Source organism: Euprymna scolopes, chromosome 32 (genome assembly GCF_053919585.1).
Source record: "Euprymna scolopes isolate OS-2025 chromosome 32, ASM5391958v1, whole genome shotgun sequence".
Classification (NCBI taxonomy): Eukaryota; Metazoa; Mollusca; class Cephalopoda; order Sepiida; family Sepiolidae; genus Euprymna; species Euprymna scolopes.
This window is the reverse complement of record NC_136513.1, coordinates 64,185,782-64,200,324: the sequence shown is the minus strand read 5'-3', so window position 1 is coordinate 64,200,324 and position 14,543 is coordinate 64,185,782. Positions and strand designations below refer to the sequence as shown.

Below are 14,543 nucleotides of genomic sequence, written 5' to 3'. Positions count from 1 at the left end.
CCTTCCATGCTGATTTCTCCGGGTGTGAAATCAGTATCCTTTCTTTTTCACAAGGGGTCTATGTGCTTCCTTTTTCTGCCGGAGCGTCTTAGTTCTGACATGCCTTTTGGAGGTTCCACATCAAAACAGCCGTATACTGTATCAATTGCTTCTCTGTCTTCCTGTGGCAGTTCTTCTTGATCCTTGGAAATGCGTTTCCTTATTTGGTTCAGGTGCCTCTTATGTTCGAATTTTGAGTCCTGAATGATGTATGTAACATGGCCGACTCTTTGTAAGGTCGTGCTCTGATTTTTTTTGTGCGTGTTTTTTGTTTCATTTTCTCATTTTTTTTGTATGTCTCTTGATGATCACTTCTTTTTACTTCATGTTTTGCAAAATTCGTTTTTGTCTATTTTTTCTTTCTTTCTATCTCGATTTTTTAACTTCATTTTTATACCACTTACTGTAATCTGTCTTTCTATCTATCTATATTTTTCTTCGATCATAATAATTGAAACTACCCTTTGACACCATTTGTGAAACATTTTTGTCTGTTTTGTTTATTTATTTATTGTTTTTCTTTCATTCAATGTTGCCGGGTTGTATCGTAGGTTACGGCACTAATTGTGACACCACGTGTGTTCCCGCTTGACAACTAGCCAACCGCATTGTGCCATGTTTTTTTCTTTCATCTTCTCTCATTCCGGTCTTGGCCATGTTGTCATTATTTATGCGTTGGGGGTTGCAGAGAGGGTGCGCATATGTTCACAAGTATAAAAAAATAAAACACAAGTCAAAAAGAAAACACAAACTCTGATGCTTTCTGTACACATTAGTTCAACTCTGGGTATGTGTATGACACTCCAAACCTTCTAAATGCCAAAGACCACATCTATGTCTACTGTCGAGGCTATGTCCATCCATCAGTTGATCAATTCATTTCACCATCTGCCCAGAGCAATAAGCTGTCTTCAACTGTCCCCAACTCTGATAGATTCATAAGAGTAGTGGTTGAGGGGCAGAAATCAGAAGCTCACAGTATTAATGCTGGAGTCCCTCAAGGGTCCATCCAGGGCCAACTCTCTTCCTGATCTACATTAATAATCTTCCAAATAACATCCTTACATCATTCGTAGACATTTATGCTGATGACACTACAATCTATGGTAGCACATCAAAGGCCATAAATGACCAAGTTCTCTCTGATTCTCTCTCCTCTGATCTTGAGCACGTGGTAAGAGTAAAGAGGTGGTTGGTTACTTTTAATGCATCTAAAACCAAGCTTCTATCTTTACATCATCAACGTTCTGATCCCCATCTGGCATCAATTGAAATGAATGGCTCTCATCTTGGGGAGGCTCCATGTGTTGACAAGCTTCTGGATTTGACCTTTACTCCTGATCTGAAATGGAACACGTACATCTATTGCCAAGATCGCTGGAAAAATGGTGGGATCCTTCTATCGATCCAGTAGATATCTGACTGCTGATGCAATTCTCTACCTATATAAGAGCCAGGTACGCCCAAGGATGGAGTACTGTTGCCACATCTGGGTAGGAGCTGCTAGAAAGACTTATTCTGCATTGACAGAGTTCAAAATAGAATTCAGAGCCTAGTAGGAGGTGCCCATCTTCCTTGCAACCTCTTTCTCACAGAAGATACGTTGCGATCCTGTCTCTGCTTTATCGTTATTTTCATGGCAAGTGCTCGTCTGAGCTTCAATCTATGATCAAACTTATACAAGAAACCCTCGTCTAACACTATTAATAATTTGCCCCATTCTTTATCTGTGCCTAAACTTAAATTCTATGAACAAAGCTTCTTTCTTAGAACTGCACACCTGTGGAACTCTTTTCCATTTCCTTGCTTTCCAGCTGACTACAATATGTTCGTCTTCAAGTCCAATGTAAACAAGTTCTTGATGAGCCATTCCCTTTAAGTAATCCAATTTACCAAATTTCTATTACTAATGATTACTACGATATTGTCCTATTGACTACTGTACACTCTTTCACCTTTACTCTCGAATGGCTTCTGGGTCTTGATATGTAAAAAACAAAAAAACTAAAAAACTTCCCAACGGTCATCAAGCGTCCAACTTATGACTCAACTCTCACTGGCATTGATCATTGCAAAATGCTTCCAATTGTCATCAACTGGACACTGTCATAAAAACGCTGCAAAATACTAACCTTTGCAAACTGCTCCTCACTATCATAAAACCCATTGTCGATCCTAAATATATCTGAAGCCCTTTTGTTCCTGTCTTTAATTGCAACCACACCTAAAAAAAAAATATTCATACACTAACTCTAAGATACATTGACCGACTCCCTGTTAATTTGTTTGTCTTAAAATAACTACCCCAGCTTAGCTCTCTTTTGTCCACATTAAGGAACAAATTTTGATCAATTGTCCCCTAATAAGCCCTATTTCCTATTTCTTTTGTTATATTTCTTTCATCTTGCTTTTTACTTTTACTTCCCAACACTTGGAGGCATGGCATTCAATGTTGATAGAATCACATTACTGCCTTCAGTATTTTGGGGAGTTTCTGTTTTAAATGTGTCATACAGCACTTTCATTGGAATTTTGTTTCTTTCCACCCTTTCAATATATCAGGGCCTTAATTGAATTATTTCCTTTTTACATATAAATTTCTATCCTTTTATCATATGAATAGTTTGTTTGATCCTTTGAGTAACTGTACTATCTTTCTAAAAAGTTTTACCAAGATAATAATTTTGATAAAAATCTTCATCACCCACCTTGTAACTTTTAAATTTTTCTTTGCTCTTTTTGAAGAAGTTTTCTTTCTTTCCTTTTTTTTTTAATTTTTGGCAATAACCCATTAAAAATTGATTGCGACTTACATCCAAACATCATTTCTGCCGGTGATGATTTTCCAACTATATTGCTATTTGATGTTATCCTAAAAATAGTGAGAAATTTCTGATTACTTTTCTTGTCAGTATTCATTTTCAAATTTTTTTTCTCAAAGCTCTCTTAAAAGTATAAACGACCCTTTCAGCTTAACCATTAGCTTTTCAGTTATAAGTGAGAGTGGTCACATGCTTAATTGCCAATGATTTATATTATTGTTCAAATTCTTTTCTAGTAAACATTATCATTTACTATGGTCTCTGGTACACCAAATCTGCTGAATACTTTGTCTAAAGCTTTTATTGAATTTGATGCTGCAGATTGCTTATGCTTAAAAATGTCTAGCCACTTTGAGCAACAATTTAATATTACTAGATAGTAATATCCTTCCAATGAACCTGCATAATCAAGGTGTAGTTGTGTCTATGGAACATCAGTTTGACAACCTTTGCAACATTAAACAACATTCTCAATATCTTTGTCGATCTTAGGTCAATATGCATAACTTTGCATCAATGCTTTCATCCTAGAAATTCCAGTCTTTTAAAATCCTTTTCTGAAAGACAACCAGGAATGACAATTCTGTCTGCATATAGTATCATCACAAATAGAAAATGGAGACATCCTCATAATTCATTAATGGAATTAACGAGTATATCCTTTATTTTATTTTTAAGTGTAGCAATCATTGTGTCTTTCAATAACTTTAGGTTCTTTGGTATCAATCTTGATAACTCATCAACATGGGCACTTTTTTTTTCAGATAGCAATACACGATTTTGAAATCACAATTCAATAAAATAGTACTCCATCTTAATAATATGTTCACAGTATAAGTCGATAATCCCTTCTTTGATGCAATAATTGACAGGAGAGGTTTATGATATGTTAAAAAAAAAACGACCTATGGAACTTCTTAATCACGAAAATTATAGCTAAACCATTTTTTCAATTTGACTATAATTTTCCTCAGCCTAAACTTAATGTTTTGAAAGCATGCAGAATTAGTTTAGTTGATCTGTCATTTAACTTTTGCAAAAATACTGCACAAATTCCATTTTTGCTTGCATCTGCAGCAACAATTTCTTCATTGTCAGATCATAGTGAATAATAATATTAGATCTGATATAAAATACTTTTTAATTTTTTTCAAGTGAATCTTGGCATTCTTTAGTCTTTATTTTTCTGTAATAATTTATTCAATGGCATCCTCAAGTTGTATAATTTAATAATATATACACAGTAATAGTTTACTAATCCAAGAAATGTTTGTAGCTTCATTTTATTGTCTGGTACAAGGCATATTTTTATTGTTTCACATCTGTTAGGGTTTTCTTCCTTTATTTATTTGTCCTAGATAGTCTATTTTATCTAAGCAAAAATCACATTTCATTAATGAAACCTTAAATATTTATTTTTGTATTCTTCTGAATATTTCCCAAACATGATTCTTATGCTCCTCTAAATGTTTAATTTCGATAGGAATATGTCCAAATATGTCACCGTGAAATCCAACCCAGCCAACATGGTATCCACTATTTGTAGGAACAAACTTAGTGCAACCTTCAAACCCTTTTAATCTGTATTATCCTTTGTGTGTATTGATTGTTAAATATTTTGTGCATTGTTCAACAACATTCACCTGCAAATACACACCTGACAAATTAATATTTATGTACATTCTTTCTCCATTTTCATTTACAAAACATCTTAACTGTAATCTCTGAATGTATATCCCATACACTGGACAGAGTAGAAGATAAGGTAGTAGCACTAGATATATCTAAGGCTTTTGACAGGGTATGGCACGATGGTCTACTCAGGAAAATCGGATCATACGGTATCACTGGACAAATACTTAACAATTTGTAGTGAAGTAGAAAAAAAAATAAATTAAAAAAAATATATATAAGACACAGCTGTTCCTTCCAAAAGGTTGAGCTCTTCAACGTCACAAAAAGAATTCACCCTCACTTCTTCCAACCGTCATTTCACTCTCTGCGCTCTTCACGCCTGCTTTAAAAAAAGTACCGTTTATATGCTGCCCATTTCTCCACTTATGCAAATTGACTATCAGCCATCTAGTTTTCCATTTCTCCAAACAGCCAATTTGCAAAGGGGGACAACTCAAATCACACGCCCCCTTGATCTACACGATCATCACATGTCAACCCATCACGTAGTCGCTCGACCAACATGGCGGCCGTCTTTGCTGCGATCTCCGCGGAGCCTCTTCCTGAACGTCGCTACTTGGCTCGACGTCGCTGTCTTCCTCTGATGACACCACTACCGGCCGCACATCAAGGATGTGTCGAGGGATGCCGTCGATAGATACATTGTTCGGGGACTGGACACTTGTCACAATGCCCCTCCCCCAGCATGTGGTACGGCGAGCATCAGGCGGTTTGATCCACACTTCCTCTCCCACTCGCACAGTCGCTCGCTTCTCGCCTTCCTCCGCGGGTACCTGTGCAGTTCGGGGATGCCGCCACTTGTACTTGAAGACTGCCCTCTGCGGCACTGACTCCACTTTTTGCCCTGACTTTGGAGCCATATTATACCAGAAGATAGCTTTTGGCGGCGAAATTTGGCCCCTTTCAGCTATAGCCTTAATGGTCCTGTGATGCCGCTCCACAATTCCGTTTCCGCCTGGTCTATATGCAGCCCTGAAATAGTGCCGCACTCCCCACTTATCCAACACATTCTCCATGGCAGCTGAGCGAAAGGCAGTTCCATTGTCCATTAGCACTTCCGTCACTGGACCCCTCTCCAAAAACACCTCTTCCAAGACTTTTGCAATTTCACCTGCATTTTCCGCCTTGATTTCCCTCCAAATGGCTACTCTTCCTGGTCCACAGTCGACCATTGACAGATACGACCTCTGTCGATAGTGCGTTACGTATATCGCCAACCTGCTCCAGTTCTCTGCCACCTGAACCTCACCAGCTTCATGTCTACTCGGCGCAGGGTCGATTGATTGACACCGGCTGCATCTCTCAACCACTGTCCTAACGGCCTCCTTTGTGATTCTGGGGTCCACCTTCCTGGCTAAGAACAAGGTTCTATCCACTCCAAAATGGTGCATGTCATGCAAATCCTTCAGAGTGTCTTCATTCAAACAACATATTGCAACAGCTGCCTCATTTAGCGCCTTTAGCCAGGTCTTCCGCACCCTCGTCATCACATCTGCTCTGTTCTTCGCTGAAGGAACGATAGTGACCCTAAGTTGAAGATCAAATTCCCTAATCAGCTCCCTTAACATCATCAATCGACGCTTTACTAGCATCTCGGCAGCGCCTTTCATCTTCACCCTCCTTTCTCCTGTAGCTTCGGACTGGATCCAAGAGAACACAGTGGCTGAGTCGGTCCTCACCTCAACATTCTGTAGCCCCCATTTCAAGGCTAAGTTGATGCCCTTCATAACCGCATCCAGTTCCGCCACATTTATGTGAGCCACGTCATCCTTCTTCCACAACCAAGCAGCATCTTCTGCAGTAACACCACCTATCTCCAAGGTGACTCCCACTGCTATACAGCTTGCATCACACCACACAACACTTTCTGCACTGTTGGGTACATGCCAAACACCTCTCACTGGATCCTCCCTCTTCACCTCTTTAATAATCTCTCTCATAATGTCCACAGTCTTTTTATCAACTCCATCCTCCCACTTCGCTCCACTAGCTAGCCTTTTGATATAACTACATGCAGTCCGTAGCCATCCTGCAATAGGGTAATGGCCCATCAGTCTTCCGCATATTGAGAAGAGTTCTCGCCTGCTCAATTTTTCCGACATCTCCGGGATCTCATTTCCCCTCCGGAACACTAACCGTCCTATCTGGCCCTTTCTTAGTTGGAGCCCTAACACAGCTCCTCCCTCCAACGATTCCGGGCGTTTTGCAATTAGCCCAAAGCTGTTGAGGTGTTTTACTACGTCCTCCGCAGTTGTTACCGTCTCATCCACCAAAATATCATCAATGTAGGAACTGGTGGCTCTTCTGGCTGCGTCCTCCTTGCTTAGCACCGTTTTGAGGATCGCTGCCATGATTTTTGGTGCAGAATTCAGGCCAAAACCCAACCTAGTCAGGCAGTACGTTCGGCCCTTGTATCTGACCAGCTGGTATTTCCAGAATTCCTGTGAAATGTGGATCTGTAGGTATGCAGATTTTAAATCCACAATCGTCGCAGCCTTCTGAATCTGCCTCCACTCTCGCATGGTCTCTCCGCACACGCCCATCACATCGCCTCCCGTGTGACACGCAACGTGTACGTTCAGCTCCCTGAAGTCCAGTACTGGCCAACCTTTTTGTTTTGTGGGCTGAACAACTGCCATTAACGGCAGCACACCTTCCACCTTCTCCGTCCATAGTCTTAAAATCCCCTCTGAGATCCATCGGTCCACCTCCTTCTCAAATTCAACTCTTGTGCCTCCTCGCAACGTATGCTCGTAGCATTCCACTCTGTTGTTTAGTATGGGAGGTTCTCCCTTCCATGCCCACTTGAATGCCCATTTCTCCCCATCAAAGTGTGCAGAGAAATCTTGGTCCTCTATCGTGCAACTTTTGTCTGACCCGGCCGTTCCTGTGACACTTTTTTCGAATTGCACACCTGCAGCCCCTTGATGTCCTCCAAATCTCACGGAGTTCCTATATACCGTAACGCCCCCTAGTCGAGCAATTGCGTCCATCCCTAGCACCACATCGACACCCGTGACAATTTTGTTAATAACAATCGCCTGGATTGTTAGTGACATCCCACGTACCATCAACCGAACGATACTTGTGCCATTGCACTTCACCTCTCTGCCGTCAACTGCCGTAATGCTGCTGGTTCCCTTGCATGTGTCAACCATGTCTTTGGTGACAATTGTTGAAGTACAGCCCATGTCGACAAGGGCTTTTGCACTTCGTCCGTTTAGGGTCACCTCTACTTGTTGTGACATACCCTGAAGTGCCTTCATCGAATAAGTGGGGTTCCACCGGTGCAGTGGCTTCCCCCTGTTCGTTTCCCTGGGGACAGAATCTGCTGATATGGCCGACTTCCCCACAGCGGTAACACGTGACTTCTGGCTTTGGCTCCCTGCACTCCCTCGCCATATGGGGGCCTTGGCATCGGTAGCATCTGCCAGAGAACCTGGGTCTCTGCCACAGTCCTCTCTGCTTTTCGTCCTTCACAATTTCCTGCTGCAGTTTGCTTCGTTGAGCGACAGCTACGATTCCCTGCTCACTCTCTTTTTTCCTGGCCAGCACCCTAGCCTGTGTAATCAACTCCGCCACCTCCATAGTATTTACACTGGGCAGTTGCTGCAGAGCTATAGAAATATGGTCCGGGAAGCCATTGATAAAGGCCATCTTAACCATCTGTCGACGGCCTCCTCCATTGAATCCTGCTAGTCCTGTCAACCTCTTGATATTGTTAGCGTAAACATCGACAGGCTCTCCAGTCCACACCATACAGCTTAGTTTGCCATATGCCACAAACGGTCCTTCGGTAAATGCTTCCTTCAACTTTTCCTCAATGGCGTCAACAGACAGTCGATCCTCCTCCCGCATCTCCAGATATAGGGCCAGAGCATCACCATCAAGATACAGCGGTATCAAGCTGGCTACATCCGCGATGTCCCGCAACTTAGCGACAAGTTTAACCTTGGTCAACCAGGTTATAACATCTCCCTCTCCAGAGAACCTCTTAAGCATTTCACTGCTGATCCTCTTTGCTTCCATAGTTCCCGCCGAAATAGCTTGTAGTGAAGTAGAAAAAAAATATATACAGTGATGATCATATTTATTGGCACGGTAAAATAAAAGTTAAATTTTGTCTAATAAATTCTAAAAAAGGGATTAAATTAAAGAAAATAACAAAGTATATTATGTATTTTTTACTGGCCTTTCCGATGCAGCAATCGGATTTTAGAAAATATAAATAACAAAGGAACAACAAATTGCAAAAAACCCTTGTTCAAAATTATTGGCACGATTTATTTAATAATCAATTGTATAGCCTTTGGCCTTGATTACCTTCCTCAGTCGCTTTTCATAGTTTACAACCAAGTTGTTGCACTCTTCAGTAGTAATTTTAGCCCACCCTTCCTGACAATAATCCTCCAATTGAATAAGATTCTTAGGCTTCCTTTGCATTACCCTCAATTTTAATGTTCTCCATAAATTTTCAATTGGATTAAGGTCTGGGCTTTGTGATGGCCACTCCAAAACATTAATATGATTGTCCTCAAGCCATTTCTTAGTCAGTTTAGCCGAATGCTTTGGGTCATTATCTTGCATGAACCACCAACGACGACCAAGTGAGAGCTCTTTAGCAGAGTCTTTCAGGTTTTCATCCAATATTTTAACATAATCTTCCTTTTTTATGCTACCTGTGACCTTAACAAGTCGCCCTGGTCCAGAGGCAGCAAAGGATCCCCAAAACATCAAACTGCCTCCACCGTGCTTCACTGTGGGTATGGTGTTCTTAGGCAGGAAAGCTTCGCCAGATTTTCTGTAAATATAAGACACTTTATTATGGCCAAATAACTCTATTTTCGTTTCGTCAGTCCATAGAACACGTTTCCAGAATGCAACATCTTTATCAATATGACGTTTTGCAAAGGCTAGCCTTGCTTTCAGGTGCATAGGCTTCAATAAGGGAGTCTTTCTCGGACGACATGCTTTTAAACCAGCTCTCTTCAAAACTCTACCAACTGTATGTTGAGATACATTCACTCCAGAGGTGCTCTGTTCATCAACAATCTCCCCAACAGAGATCTTGGGTTTTGTTTTACTTGTCGAACAATTTTCCGTTCATCTCTTGGGGAAAGAATCCTTTTTCTCCCTCTACCCTCTAAACTCATAACGTGGCCTTGCGATTTGAACTTGTTTATTATGGCTCTAACAGTGGATTTGGGAAGGTTTAGCTTCTTTGAAATCTTATCATAGCCCTCCCCATTGGTATGGCATGCTACAACAAGCTTCCTGACGTCTTCGCTGTGTTCCTTAGTTTTAACCATGGCGATTGAAAATTATAATTTAGTCACTTATAATAGTTTAAATAAATCGCTATCTAAAAATTATCTGAAAAAAATTATTCACTGAATTAGCGTTAAACAAGCATAATATGGCTATAAAAAAGTTCAGAAAGCACGTAAACCGGAAATTGATTGATATTATACTGATACTAAAAGAAAAACAAAGCCGTGCCAATAATTTTGAACAAGGGTTTTTTGCAATTATGTTTGTTGTTCCTTTGTTATTTATTTTTTCTAAAATCCGATTGCTGCATCGGAAAGGCCAGTTAAAAATACATAATATACTTTGTTATTTTCTTTAATTTAATCCCTTTTTTAGAATTTATTAGACAAAATTTAACTTTTATTTTACCGTGCCAATAAATATGATCATCACTGTATATATAAGACACAGCTGTTCCTTCCAAAAGGTTGAGCTCTTCAACGTCCAAAAATAATTCACCATCACAAAAAGAATTCACCGTCACTTCTTCCAACCGTCGTTTCACTCTCTGCGCTCTTCACCCTGCTTAAAAAAAAGTACCGTTTATATGCTGCCCATTTCTCCACTTATGCAAATTGACTATCAACCAGAGCCATCTAGTTTTCCATTTCTCCAAACAGCCAATTTGCAAAGGAGGACAACTCAAACCACACAATTAAATCCTTCTTAAATAAAAGAAAAATCCAGGTTGTCCTCAATAGTCGTTGTTGCAATATTTTGGTTCTATAATGAGGTATGATCCCACACAGTTGGACGATTCTATTTATAAACGATGCTGCTAAGAACTGACGAATCAAATTAATTCACGTTCTGCTACCAACCAATCAGAAACCAGAATTGCTTCATAAACCTTTTCTGGAGCAATTTCACATGTTCTTTTCCGTCTCGACACGGGAAGAATATTTTGTTCTGTGGAACTGTCAACTACAAACAAGTCACCTCCCAGGACTTGTGTGTAACAGCGAACCATCTGAAACTGTTCTGAAACTCAAAATGGCTTACACTTCTAGAGTCGTACATCAAAACAATATGATATAAATGCAGGTGTATCTTAGGAGTCGATCCTTGGCCCTTTATTATTTCTTCATGTTTCTGAGATGGGTATATGTGTTGATGAGACCACGCTTTTATAATAAGTATGAGGGGAAAATGAATAAACATATATCTAAGGCAATGGCAGAAACCTAGAAGACCTTCAGTCTGTAGTGGAATGGGGACAAAAATGGATGGTAACATTCAATGCTGCCAAGACTAAGCTTGTTTCCTTTAATGATTACAAGAAACCTTCTCAGCCACCAATAGCTATGGCTAATGATACATTATCTGAAAGTACTTCAGTCAAACTCCTTGACTTAACCTTCACAGGGAACAAGAGTTGGAACAGATACATCAACAGCATTGCCACCGCTGCTGTGAGGAAGGTGGGATCTCTATATTATGCTAGAAAGTTACTTAGCCACCATTCACCCATGTATGGAGTATTGTCACATTTGGGCTGGTGCATCTGCTACTAGTCTCTCACTCCTAGACAGTCAACATAATTGGTCCAGAACTGTCAGCTAGGCTTCAGCCTCTCTCCCATCAACAAAATGTTGCATCCCTCTACCTATTTTAAGTAGTTTAATAGTAGATGCTCTGACAAACTACAAGCCCTTGTACCCCCTCAACATAAATACCCTCGACAAACCTGACAAGCAGCAAAATGCCAACTCTACACAGTAGAGATCCCCAGATACCAGAAGGCCTTCTACTCTAATAGTTTCTTCCCCAGAACTGCTAGACTTTGGAATTCCTTTCCGGGTTCCTGTTTCCCAAACTGTATTAACATGAAGAAGTTCAATTGTAATGTAAGCAGTCATCTTGCTTCTAAACTCCCTGCATAGCGTATCTGCAATTATGTCCCAGATAGTAGCCCCCTTCATCAAAGTGGCACTGTGCCTTGTTTGGGGTGGAAATACAATTAAAAAAAATCTTCTGGGGTAACAAAAGTCTTTTATACACACATTCAAACCAGCTGAAGTATCAGCACATATTCTCAACTTGCTATTCCTTTTTTAACCTACACTGTTAGAGTTCCTATTTATGCCTCCCTAGGAAACAGAGTCGTTTTTCCACACTGTTAGGGTTGTTAATATCTATTATAATATGCCAAATAATCAACTTTTTCGATCTCTCTAATCTTTTACAGTTTCTGTAATCCCCTTTCAAAGAGATCTAATAACAACAATAGCACCTTTCTTTTTGTTTTGAAAACTGGTTTACCCTTGTCTTGCAATTCAAATACAACTTCATTTTTCTTACAGCACCCAAGTCCTTCTGAAAATGCTTCTTTAAATTTCATTTTTATTTGATTTGCAAATTTCTCCAGTTGATTTTTTTTGTATTCAAACCTCTACAGAACGTTTTCACTGGCTTTTCCCATAGGTTGAATAATATAGCCCAATTTATACAAAATAAATTAATTTTACATCCTGTTAACACATTTTGTGCATTTTATTTCCCCAGATACACATTTGTTAAAAATTCTCTTCTAAATTTTAATCTTTTTCAACGATTCTGGCTATTCTATAGGTACTTTGTAAGTTAGATCGACCTATTTTATTTAAAGTTGCCCCATCAATTAGCCACAAATCACTTCCAGTGTCCAATAAGAATATTATTTACGAATATTTTATTTATTTATTTACAAATTTACGTTTTTTGTTTTGTTTACCATAGTTATAATTTTCTGTTTTAAATGGACTTGAATAAAATATTTCCGGGTTTGTCTCATTTCTTTACTTACATACTCTTGCTATACGTCCTTTATGGTTACAGATGTATCAATTTCTGATCTGGAAAAAACAACATGCATAAATAGTATGATTTTTGCAAAGTTATATACGTATCATTTTCTATTAGCGACAATAGTCAAGAACAATTTTCTTTTTCGTTCTTAGTTGTTAATTCTTTAACAAAAATTAAATATTTAAACATGTCTTCCTTTATCTCTTTTATTTTAAATACTTTGCACTGAAAGTTAACTCTTCCTGCATAAATAACAAAATCCTCTCCTTCAAAGCATTTGTACGAATGTGGAAAATGCTATCCCATTTGCAAATAATCTTAGAAAAATCTAAATACTTTCCTCAAAAGAAGCATCCTCCATTTTTGTCAAGGGATATAATCTGAGTATTTTGTGTTTTCTTTTGTGTCATATGTTTGCAATAATAGTATGATTTTCTCTTCATTCAAAATAACATCTTCCTGTGAAAATGGTGTCATATTTTTTAAAATATGCCAAATAAGTTTTATATTTGTGAAAAAGGTGTCATATCTATTATAATATGCCAAATACGTTTTATATTTGTGAAAAAGGTGTCATACCTATTATAATATGCCAAATAAGTTTTATATTTGTGAAATGGTGTCATATCTTTTATAATATGCAAAATAAGTTTTATATTTGTGAAAATGGTGTCATATTATGTTATGATTTAATTTGTTGTTAAGAGTTATCCCCCTTGGGATTGACATTCATAATAAAAGCGCCCTCTGTTTCATTTTCCCGCTCGATCCTTTCAAGAGCGTACGTGTATTTTACAGTTAATAAAACCTTTCTAAAAGGCAATTCTTTACTTACTGATACTATTCACTTCAATTTTATTAACTGTAAAAAAAAAAAAAAAAAAAAAAAAAAAAAAAATAATGGATCGAATCTTACGTCCCGACAGATTCGAGGTGGAACCTACATGCCCTAATTCCGAAAAATCCTATAGGCATTGGAAATTTACCCTCCAGAATTATATCCGCTCACATAATAACGGATTAATCGAAAACACTTCAGATAATTTCTTTGCCTTGATCAATTGTATTTCAGCCTCTGTTTTCGATTTAATAAGCGATAAAACCGACTACGATAGTGCATTAAGAACATTGGACGCCGCTTATTTAAAACCTGAAAATATTGTTTATAATAGATATCGATTGATGACGACGAAGCAACAAACAACACAAAATATAGATGCCTTCATACTACAATTGGAAATGCTTGCCAAAACATGTAACTTCGAAGCGGTTTCTGCTGAAGAAAACAAAAATCAATACATTCGGGAAGCTTTCATCGGTGGAATTTCTTCTTCGTCCATCCGACAACGACTGTTAGAAAACCCATCCTGACTTTACAAGACACATATGCCACGGCCAGATCTCTTGAACAAGCAGAAAAGCATTCGATAAGCTACGCAAATAACTTTACTGTAGCAGCTACCAATAATCCTTCGGGCTACAATCGTATAGCTGTGACTAAAGAAAATATGCATCCAAAAGGGGTTTGTTTTTTCTGTGGAAAATCACGTCATCCTCGATATTTATGTCCTGCACGAAACGCCGAATGTAAAAAATGCAAAAAAAATGGTCATTGGGCTAAAGTGTGTAAATCTTCTATTTCTAACACTCATACTGCTGTTCTTTATGACGACTCTGACTACCCCTCACCTTCTCTATCCTGACTAGGAACTAACTCCAAAGATGTCACATTCACTCAATGCCAAATTAACGGGCACTTCGTGAACGCTATGGTGGACTCCGGCAGTGTAAAAACATTCATTAATGAAAATACTGCTAAAAAACTTAAACTCTTCACAATACCTAAAAACAAAACTATAGCTCTGGCTGCTTCCGATCAACATGCTAAAA

The 14,543-nt window shown here is 38.8% G+C and overlaps 1 protein-coding gene across 5 annotated transcripts in view; it reads right to left on the bottom strand.

Moving 5' to 3' along the window:
* LOC145256392 (echinoderm microtubule-associated protein-like 6) overlaps window positions 1-14,543 on the bottom strand; it is a 902,875-nt gene that overhangs the window by 826,803 nt on the left and 61,529 nt on the right. Inside the window, exon 2 of one of the 5 annotated variants that reach the window (XM_080115246.1) lies at window positions 12,652-12,700. The exons of the other annotated variants lie outside the window; for them this stretch is intronic. The gene's annotated coding sequence lies outside the window, so the exon portion shown is untranslated. The remainder of the gene's footprint in view (window positions 1-12,651; window positions 12,701-14,543) is intronic. 5 annotated transcript variants of the gene reach the window in all.